Consider the following 12,384-nt stretch of genomic DNA (forward strand, 5'->3'; position numbering starts at 1 on the left):
AGCGACTTTACCGCTTGGCCTCAGCGAGTCATCTTTTTTAGCCCAAAGGGAGAATTTTCCCAGAAAGGCTATTAATTTCCTTTTGGTAAATTCTGGCGTTTCCGTATAAACGGCATTTCACTTTTCAAATTGCTGCTACCGAATATTAAAGCCCTGCATTATATTTAAAGAAATTAAATAATGAAGAATCTGCCTGAACGTATGTATGTTTCTCGCACTCTGAGAAAACAATGGCTAGAGACATCAAATTTTGAATAATAGGTAGTCCTCCACTCGAATATGGGCATCTGAAAGCCCAAATTTGAATTTTGGAATTTGTTTTATTGTATATTTCATATTTCGCAGAATTTTTACGAAATTTTGATTAACAAACTCAACGATTTCAAAGCAAGCAAATTCCAACTATGTACGGGGGGGGGGGAGGAATAGATAAATAAAAATCATAAAAATTTCAGATTTTAAATTACGTCCAAAAGGGCGTTTTTTTAACATTTTGTCTGTTACCTTTATTTATTGAATATCACGTTCTTCACACTTAAACCATCAAATTTCACTTAAACCATAAAATTCAGTTCAATAGCAATGTCGCAAAATAATTTTAAAATGAGCTATCTTTAGAATTTCCGATACACAGTTCCGCGCGCTGGAGATAAAATTTTTTTTTTCCCTCCCCCTTAGAGTGTTGACACTGCTCGCTTTGAAATCCTTGAGTTTGTTAATCACAAATTCATTAAAGTTTTACAAAATATGAAATCGATGATAAAACAAATTCCAAATTTCAAATTTGGTCTTCCACTTGCCTATATTCGCAGTATAGCATTACGTCATTCAAAATTCGAAGGCTCTCATTGTTTTATCCCAATGCGAGAAATATACCTACATTTATGCAGATTTTTCATTACTTAATTCCTTCAAATATAATCTAGGACTGCAACATTTGGTGGGAACAGTTTGAAAAGTGAAACGGACATTTATAGTGATTCAACGCAAAATCGCGAAACGAAAACAATAGTCCTTCAGAGACAAAGCCCCTTTGGACTAATAATAACGCTGTAAATAACCCATTCATTTTTTACTTTAATTTCCATTTTGCGCAAATATTTCTGTAGCTCCTTAAATACATATGGGGGGGATGTTGTCTGAAGGCAACGCATAATTAGAGAATTATATTATGGCCTTTAAGAGGACTTGCGTAATTGAGAGTATTAGCAAATTTAAGCCTTGGGATTTGAATGAGGTCAATTCTATTGAAAGAATGAGCCTCAGTTGCAAGGTCAGTATTCTCTCCTTTGGAACTTGGGCCGATGTCAGCTTTTATAAAGCCTTTTCTTTGTTTCTATAGAATAAACCGTAACCTCTTGTTTTATATCTGTGTAAGTTCCACCTGCGGTCGAGGTTAAACGACACCTTCTTATCACAAAACAAATGATTATGGAATTTTATGAAAGAACTTGTTAGTTGTTGTTGTCTTGTCCACATTATATGGAACAATGTTTGCCAGAGTCTACTTCCAAGAGAGGTTGGATTATATTTTCCACTCCCAATTTTGAGGGAGAGCAACCCGGGGTGGGGGGCCGGGGGTCTCCCATTCCTCTCCTCACTCACCAATCCACACGAGAGCGCTTTCGGCTCGCCGTATATTTAGAGTGTCGTCATGCCGCATCGACACTATGCATTTACAAGTATCAATGTCTTACCTGGGATTCGAACACAGGCCCTTTGGTACCGTAGTAGGCTTCCCTAACCACTATACCGTCTGGGCAACAAGAGCTGACTCGTAATCTCGCTGATTTAATAATTATATTTCGTAATACCCAATAAAAGTTTCCGTGCCGCCTTTGAAAAAATAACCTGACTTTGAAATCGACTGTAGTATATAGCTTCGTGATTAGTGGCAGAAGTGAGATGGTTTATTATTAGCCCAAAGGGTTTATTATTACTTTCGTTTTGGCATTTTGCGTTGATTCACTTTTAAAACTGTTGCCACCAAATGCTATCGCCATGTATTATATTTAAAGAAACTAAATAATCAATTCAGAATTTGTTTTATTACCGATTTCGTATTTTGTAACATTTTAACAAATTTTTGATTAACAAACTCAACAATTTCAAAGGGAGCAGCTTCAACACTGTACGGCAAGAAAATTTTTTTTTATTTCCATCGCACGAGATTGGGTATCGGAAATTCTAAGATAGGCTTAATTTAAAATTATTTTGCGATATTGCTGTTGAATCGAATTTTATGGTTTAAGGACGAAGAACATGATATTTAATAAATAAAGGTAGCACACAAAGCGTTAAAAAAAGTCCTTTTGGACGTAATGTAAAATCTGAAAGCCTTCAGATTTTATTTATTTTATTTTTTTATTACTATTTTGATGGAATTTTTATTTACTTTTTTTAAATTAAATTGGTGCTAAGTATATATATATATATATTAAATTTCCGACGGCTATGCAAAAAGTTATAAAGAACTAAAATCTTATAAAGAATGTTACAAACAATAGGTCGCCCAGACGGCATAGTGGTTAGGGGAGTTTGACCACGATACCGAAAGGCCCGGGTTTGAATGCCGGAGAAGGCATGGATATAAAAATTGTGTCTCTTCATAGGAGGCAATGGTGGCCCACTTATTAGGTGCCTCCATAATGAAGACACCACCACATCTGGCCTTAGGAGGGGCCGATGCGGGCTGCGGGCATAGGCAAGAGCCCATTATTAGAGAAAAATAAAGTTGCAAACATTAGAACTAAGAACAAAAAGACCGAAGTCATTTCCTAAAAAGCGTTCTTGTCTCCCAGTACCTCGACTCTTCTACAAGATCACGAAGGGCCCCACATCGGAGCAGGTGGCCCCCGTCCTGGTGGCAGAACTAAAATTTAATGTTCTTATTAAACATAAAACGAAAAATTTAACATTTAACAATGCACAAAATACTAAGAACGGTCCGCATATTTCACAAGTGCACATCTGTGCAGCCACCGAGGGAGTGGTTTCTAGGATGGATCAATGGGCATCCAGTAATATTTCTGTCATGTCACATGACCTTTCGTGTGTTTTAAGATTTAAGCAAGATGGTTGAAAATATTCTGCCACGCAATTTTCTGTACAAAATAACTAAAGCATCGTCGATTTCTTCTGAAACTTTTCATTGTGAAATTGGATCAAATATAAGCAATTGTGAAGATTTCACTGCCTAGTTGAAGGAATTTGAAATATATACAAACAAATGTCGGATACTCCGCAAAAATATCCATGTGAAATATTACTTAATAAATGGTAAATAAGATGAAGAACGAAATATGTGATAATATCTGAGCCCAAATGCTCTCTTTACATAAAACTATGCATATGAGAAAAATATTTATACCAATTATATATGTAAATAGAAGTCTCTGATTTTTATTGCAGTCTATATGAAAAAGAGGTTATAATAACAAATGCAGAATTGTATTCAAAGTGAACTTTACTAATTTGGATTCATATATATTTAGTGTGTTAAATTCACATTTAATAACTGCTCACTCTTACATGTACTGTCTACACAAGAAATACTCATCAAACTGAACGAATTTATCTTATTCACAACGAATATATTCAATTTACTCAGATATTAACTTTTAATGTTAACAATGGATATAATCAGATCATACGCAATATTATTCTGAATCTTACACTTTAAAAATCAAAAGAATGCAAGCACTGAAATAAGAAACACTAGATTGATTGTAACACTTCCAGTCCTTCTCAGCAGAATTAAAAAAAAATTGTACACTTGAACTCTCTTAATCCACAGGTGTTAGTAAATGCATAATATTCGAGGCTAATTGTAGCTTGAGTCATTTCCTCAATGTAATGAGCGATAATAGGCCGTGAACATCAATCCAAATATTATTGCGTGATAAAAATCGCGAAAGAGAAATGTCAGCGGTTAATTAAACTCATAAAACGAAAACACTACAAGATTTTCTACTATTACGCCATACATTTATAATTGCGAAACAAATGCAAATTAAAACGTAAACAACATACGCTCACAAGCTTGAAGATTTAGCGTCACAAAAGCAATAGAAGCTCACAGGTCCATTTTCGAAACCCCTCCCTCAGTCGCTACGCTGATGTGCACTTGTGAAAAATGCGAACGGTCCGTACGCATCCATTTTGTTCTGGAATGAACGGGTGCTTTCAGAACGAACATAGTATTCTGGAATAAACCTAGAATAGAATTTACTTTTCACGTTAATTTTTTGTTCGGCAAAGCGGATATTGCATTCCTGATCGAATAAAACAGAATTTGCATTTATCAACCAGACGTGATGAGATATAATATGTGGAGACTTTCTTCGCAAAGGGTGATTTTGCAAAATATAAGCAAATCTAAAACTCAACTAAACTTAATGGCGCAACAGGCCTTAGACAGCTGCAGTGCCCTGCCCTGATATCTGCTTTCTTGATTGTGAAGCCCGGGCTTCATGAGCTATTACCCTGAGCCATGGAGATAAGAAAGTTCCTACCTCCATGCCCTGAACAAGGGATCAGCTTGTCGCAGGACCCCAGTGTTTTGTCCCCTGGCCAACTTGGTACTCGATTGAACCCCGGACCTGAGATGCTGTTGCCCGATGCGCTAGCCATTGATCCGCCAGGAGGTACATAAGCAAATCATGTTACAAAACATTTACAAACGAGATTGTTGTTGTAGTTGACTAATGCTCACTTGTCGGACCTATAGCCAGCCTAAGCCCACGAAATTCCTCGTGGCAAGAAGGGCAAAATTACGTCCCCAATTTTGATGGAGATCCCCCGGGGGAGGATGGTTTCGAGGGTCTCCTACCCCTCTTTACCTACCACCAACCTCTCGAGAGGACTTTTGGCTCGCCGCCTATTTAGAGTGCCCCCGTGCCACATGGACAATACATTTACAAACATCCACGTCTTCTCCGGGATGCGTAATGGCAAACCGCACATTGAGTTGATCAATGTTAACGAATTTCGTATGCTCAATGGTGTACCTCAAGGGTGGGAGGAAATGCTGACGACTAAGCATAAGCCTTCTAGTCATGTTGATTTTACTGTTTGCAATTGCAATAGTACGTAAATTAGTGTGTGCTTATTGCATGTGCTTCTGTTTCATTCCATTTTGGTTTATTTTGTTCATAGACTTTACATTTAATATCAGTTATTTAACTTTAATTCAGTAATTCAAACTGGATTTATTCCTTAATTTGTGAAAGTATATATGATACGTATCATAAATAATCAATTGCTTTTATTCCTCATAAATACAGTAAATAAGCATTCAGCTAATATATTGTTACGGATTTTGTAATTATTTAGTTTTCTATTTTTAACGGAATTGTTATTAAATTGTTTCATTTCCCCGTGCAATGCTGCGCGCGACAAATCTAAAGAGAAACCTACGCCAGAAAAATGAAAAATACTTGAGCACGCGCATTTAATATTTAATAAATAGATATCTCTTAATTGTACTGTTTTGGTATCCAGAAAAGTCGAGAAAATACCAGAATATTCTCGTGCATTTAAAAAGCTTATAAAAGCAGGAGGAAACCATCTCAAGTTTCTTCTTTAGGAAACTGTTGTTGTTGACTGTAGCGAATTCGCGGTGAAATCGGATTAACTTTCTCTGCTTTGAATTAAGTTCTGTTGAACGTTTTAGTAGTTTGAAAGATAATACTGTGAGATATTGCGATACTGGACGAATATCTCTAAGGAAATTAAAGCATTTTGTTTTTATTTGTTGTGATAAGAATACATTTTATTCACTTTTCATCGAACTTCGTGCGTTGAAATTATTACGAACCCGTATGCACCCAACAATATATTGTAATGTTTCCTGTTTTTTAATCATTCTTAAACGAAAATTTGCGCGGTTTACAACCGATATATATACACTGTAAGTAATGAAGCAACTTACAACCTAACAAGTGTTAAAACCCCGAACTGTTTACGACCAAATAACACAATATCAATACATTGCACGGGGAAATGTTTACCAAATAACATATACCGCATTTATCTTCTTTTAAAATTGCCCAAATTCTATTCTGGGCATGCGCAGTAAACGAAATTCGTTTAACATTGATCAACTCAATGTGCGGTTTGCCATTACGCCTCCGGGATTCGAACTCGGGCCCTTCGGCACGGCAGTCAGCAACGCTAACCGCTATACAGGGTGGGCGGCACAAAAAGAGATAAATTACCTATAAATTAAATGAAGATAATTAATATATTAATAACTGATAAGTTATAAATATGCATTAGTTGTTTACTTTTACTCTCGTTGGAAGTATAATTAGGTAACTGGAATTAGGAATAAGATACCACAGAAGACGAAACGCAAAAATTAAGGTGCACACATTATATTCTTTAATGATAGCATTAGCAAAAAGACCACACGAGGTACTAAACATTCATAAAAATTTTATTTGCAGCTAGTAGAAATGGCACTAAAATGCGAATAAAAATGGTTTACTATTATGGTTTTCTTGCGGTATCGAATGTGATTATGAACGTAACAGAAATGAAAATAAAAGCATATTAGAGGCATGAAAGTACTTAAAACATTTCGCTGAAGTGATTTTTGAAAGAAACTGAAAATGAGCTATCTTACAGTTCTTTTGGCAATTTAGACATCTCACAAATAGTCGTAATTCTTAAATGCGTGTAATGTGAAGAAATGCTCAACATCATGACAATTTTCTTTTTTTAATCTCAAAGCAAAAAATTCTCATTTGGGGCTGTTTTTTTTTTTTTTTTTTTTTTTTTTTTTTTTATGTACAAGGAGTTTTTACCCATAATTGATACTTTACAAACACAGTTTTCAATGCATATTAATAACTTAGTTAATTAAGAAAATTTAATTCTTCTAGAATCTTTCAAGATAGAGCTCTCAGATTGGTTTCGAATCTTAATTAAGGAATATTGAATGGGCAAATCACGTGTCTTTGCTTTTTATTAGCCGAAAGGACGTTAGCCCAGAAGGGCTATTAATTTCGTTTTGGCATTTTGTGGCGTTTCATTATAAACGGCGTTTCACTTTTCAAATTGTTGCCACCAAATATTAGGACCCTGCATTATATTTAAAGAACTTAAATAGTGGAGAATCCGCAAACATGCATGCATATTTCTTGCATTGTGATAAAACGACGGTACCTAGGGCCATCGAATTTTGAATAACGTACGTCTCCACCCGAATATGGGCATCTGGAAGCCCAAATTTGTAATATGAAATTGGTTTTATAATATGGATTTCATATTTTGATTTCAACACTTTAACGAATTAACAAACTGAACGATTTCAAAGCAAGCAATGGCAACACTGTATGAAAAAGAAAACATTTTGTTCTCCAGCGCAGTCGAACTATATCTCTAGTGCGCGGAATTGTGTATCGGAAATTCTAAAGATAGGCTCATTTTAAAATTATTTTGCGATATTGCTGTAGAATTGAATTTTATGGTTTATGTCCGAAGAACATGATATTTAATAAATAAAGTTAACACAGAAAACACTGAAAAAACGCACCTTTGGGCGTAATATAAAAATCTGAAAACTTTCAGATTTTTCTTTTTATTTAACTTGTTTTCATATTTGCAGTTTTCTTCAACGTTATATTTAATCTTTTCTTATCTCAAAGGTTAGGTTAAGTTACATGAAAATAATTATCTACTGAAAGGAAAATATGCCTTCGGGGAGAACTTTCTAAGAAAAACTGGCTCGTTTTTCACTTGTATCGCGAAAAACAGTATATCTGAGTGGAACCCATGAAGGAAAATGTGAAAAGCACTTATGCATCCAGGCAGTTTTCCTAGTTTTGAACCTAGGTAGAACTACTGGCATTCAAGTACAGGTAGAAGCAAAAGTGGGCGAGACATCAGAATTTCACCATTGGTCGTAGAAATATATCCCACCGCACTAAGGCAGCTCCAATCAAATTTTGACGTAGAGCATATCGCGGGACGGATACGAGGGTCTCTCAACATTTCTCCTACTGCCAAGAACTCGAGAAGAATTTCGGTTCGCCAGTTTTTTAAGTACTCCCATGTCACATAGACACTGTACACTTAGAAACAACTAGGCCTTTTCCTGGGTCGCTAACTTCTATACCGGTTAAAATGGCATAACCAGCATTCAGCGGTCTTTTTAACAATGTAGATATATTTTATGGTAGCAAATAAAACACTAACATCACATCATAGTTCGCCTATGTCTGTATATAGGTATTATCCAGTTTAAATAAAGGCCCCCTTAAAAATGTTTAAAGTTGGTTACGATTTATCATCATTTTGCAGTGAATTCTTAATATACTGAATCTCTTACACCCCTCCCACATTTATCCCTGTATATATTTATATTCTGTCTTTGATATTCATGAAAGTACACAAGTGCACCTATACATGTAGGGTATTTATAAAAAAATATTATTTTGAAAATTTAAAGGAAATGCCAGTTAACACCAGTACATTTGCATGCAGACCCCTATCGAATTCATTGGGGCAAAGACAGTTTGGATTTGCCTACCCCCTTTTTCCGGGGTTTCCGGGGTGACACATAACCACGCTTCTTTTCATAAAAATAGAACTAATTCGTATTGGTACCCAGCGGCTTTATGTTGTTTAAAGAGCATTTTGCATAAAATAAATTTCAAAATTCTCTTAAATATTTTTATTTTCAACCAAATCGCACAAAGAAAATATTTATCTTTAAATTTTTTTTAAAGTTGGAACTACTCTTATATACGCCCTCGCTTGGCGACAAATTTCTCCCCAAATATTTTTGGCTAAAATCTCCACGGTGTCATATTACTATCTACATTTTTTTGTCTACATTTCGAACTTTAAGCCTAAAATGTCTCCAAAAACGCGGTTTTCGCATATACAATAACCACGTTTTGAACACACAATTTAAGCTAAAAATCCGAAACAAAAACAAAAAAATTTAGATAGCAAAAACGTAAAGTTTCTAACCAAAAATATTTGACAAGAATCCCTGTACACAGCGATATGTTTTAACCTCAAAAAAAAAAAAAAAAAAAAAAAAAAAAAAAAAAAAAATCTACGAATTGCACAATCTAGGCAGTGAAGGAATATATGAACTACACACACCTCGCTTTTATAAATTAACATAACAGCAATAAATTTCAAGCCGCCCAGTCGGTATGGTGGTCAGGGAAGCTGACTGCGATGCCGAAGGGCCTAGGTTTGAATCCCAGAGAAGGCATGGTGGTAACTGTCCGTCCTTTCATAGGAAAGGCGATGGTGGCCCACCTATTAGGTGCCTCCATAATAAAGAGACCATCACATCTGGCCTTGTATAGATTAATGGACTGGGTTACATTTGTAATTGTTCACAATCTGCCATTGGAAGGGGGGGGAACAATAAATTTCAAAGAATACCATGTACACACATTCTGTTTAAAATTTAAAAAAAAAACAAAAAATCTACGAATTGCACAATCTAGGCATTAAGCACAAATCAACAAAATAAACTAAAATAACTAAAATAAATTACAAACAATTCAAAAAACAACAATAACAACAGAAATTCATAGTAAAAACAATGAACATAACATTCTACAAAATAAAAACAATAAAATAAAATGCACTTAACCATAATGAATGCTTCTTCGGACAGCAGAACGTAGCTTTAACATGCCGCCACGTACTCTCTATGGTATTTATATGACAGCCAGACTCGCTATCCAAAAAATTCATACTATGGTTCCCAAATAAATGTTCAAAAGCTTCTTTTCCTAAATCCTTGTAGAACTTAAAATTTTGCTTTGCACACAATCTAAAATACGCGATTGAAACCTTGCTACTACGTCTCTTATTGCAACATAAGGCATTTCAAAACACGCACGACACGAACCAATAGTGAAAATAAATCCACTGCAGCAAAAGAGTAAATTTCACTGTCAAAAGAGTTGCCATACAAACAACATCGTCCCCAAAACCATCGAACAACACGCAATCGCGTCAAAAATCAGCGCAGAGCACATATCGCCACATTTGGCAACATTAGGGCGTATATAAGACTAAAGCCTTAAAGTTTTAAAATTTAAGTAAAACTTTTAACTTAGTTAAAAATTTAAAGTTTTTAACGTTTAAAAGTTTAAAACTTAGTTAAAAATTTAAAGTTTTTAATGTTTAAAAGTTTAAACTTTTTATGGTTAGTGAAATTATAATTTTTAAAGCATTTAAACCAATTTCCCATAGACGAAGTTGGAAAGCTGCGTAATGAAAATTAATAATATTATTGATTTAATATATATGTATATGTATATGTATATATGGATATTTGCAAACATATAAAACTTCTAAAAATATGAAACTAAAAATCTTCTTCATTTCTATAAACAGGCAATCAGAAGGCTTCTTCTATGATGAAATATTATTTAACTGTAGATCATGAGATAGTGAAGAGATTGATTTAAAGCAGTCTTCAAACTTGTTTTCATCAAAGAAAGCCACGAAAGTACAAATTTTTGCAGAACCTGGCATTCTTATAATAATAATAATAATAATAATAATAATAATAATAATAATAACCAATAAAACCAATATTTAAATAAAAATTTGAATTAAGCTAAAAATTTAAATTAAGAAAATCTGAAAGATTTCTGATTTTAGATTACCCTTTTAGGCGTTTTTTTAACGTTTTGTGTGTTACATTTGTTTATTAAATATCTTAACCACACTTAAAAAATTCAATTCAACAGCAATATCACAAAATGTTTAAAAAGAGCGAGACAGCATATTTTTAGAATTTTCGATACAGTCTCGCGCGCTGGAGATTAAAATGTTTTTTTTTTTTTTTTTTTTTTTTTTGTAAAGTGTTGTCATTGCTCACTTTGAAATCGTTGAGTTTATCAATCAAAATTTCGTTTACGTTTTACAAAGCATGAAATAAATAATAAAACAAATTCCAAATTCGGGCTTCTAGTTGCCCATAGTCAAGTGGAGGACTACGTTATTCAAATTTGGATGTCTCTAGGTGCCGTTGTTTTTTCACAGTGCGACAAACATGCATGTATTCATCTAGATTCTTCATTATTTAATTTCTTTAAATACAGGGCTCTAATATTTGGTGGCAACAATTGGAAAAGTAAAACGCCGTTTATAGTGAACCAACGCAAAATGCCAAAACGAAATGAAATAGCCCTTCTTAATTTCCAAATTGCCCCTTTGGGCTAATAAACAGACAATAAGGGAAAAAATACGGATAAACAGAAAATAAACCAATGTTTACTTTCTGTTAACCTCGGGCTCAATTCCAGTGAATGGGCAGGCTTTATAAATGTTACCGGTGTTTCCCCCATGTATAAAATGACCACATTTTCATTTAAACAAAGCGTAACAAAGCGAGAATTATAATTTAGTTATGAAAGTGGACCAATAATTAAAAACATATATTTTATTGTATACATTCATATACTTGTCTATAAATATACAAAAATATATCTATTATTCATTATTGGTAACTATAAAAATATTTGTAAAAAACAAAAAGTTGAACGTTATGATTTTTAATTAATTAAAATGTTTTATTTAAAAAAAATTACGAATTTCTTTCACGGTCATATTTTTGTTCCGAGTGAATACTTTGCAATAGATTCGGATTATTTATTAAAATGTCGTGAAATTTCTCGCATGAATTGGTCAAGTTATATTTTACGCTTAATATAGATTTTAAAGTTTTAATGTTCAACTGCGTTTTTTCCAGTTGTCCGTATTTTAATTTGATACTAGTGTAAGAGTGAATGCTTCTCAGCTATTCCTCAATTAGATTCGAGTTTTAGATTCCAACACTTAAAATGAACATTGCAATTCCCTAATAATTCATACAGAAAAACATCTGGGATGAATGTGAACTTCTATGCTTTCATCAGACATGAAGCTGTACTTCGAAAACACTTTTTTAGCTGTAGCTGGTAATCCGACACATCCATAAATCATTTGCAAGAAGGCGACATTGTTATCGATTTGGTACTGCTGACAACGTTTGCATGCTCCATTAACTTTCGTTGTGACCTCATTTGCGGAGGTAAAGCAGGAAACTCCAGTTAGGTTTATTTTCTTCAAACATAAAAATCAAAATCCTTCATATTAATTAATTTTTATAAAAGACTAATTTTAATTCTTTTGCGAATATTGCTTTAACACACGCATACGCCAAAGGAATTTACAAAACGTTATTTAAAAAAGATTATGCTTCGTTGGCATTTCCCCGAGAAAAATTTAAAACATTTACTGGAAATAAATGCGTGAGTAAATGGAACAAAACAATACGCAAATAAATACGCACAATAAAACAAATGTAACAAGTTATAAGGTATTTTCCCCTCCTTCCAGCATGCCTTCGTGGTG

Source organism: Stegodyphus dumicola, chromosome 5 (assembly GCF_044657685.1).
Source record: "Stegodyphus dumicola isolate Sdum_Otavi_A_Nest chromosome 5, ASM4465768v1".
In the NCBI taxonomy this organism is placed as follows: Eukaryota; Metazoa; Arthropoda; class Arachnida; order Araneae; family Eresidae; genus Stegodyphus; species Stegodyphus dumicola.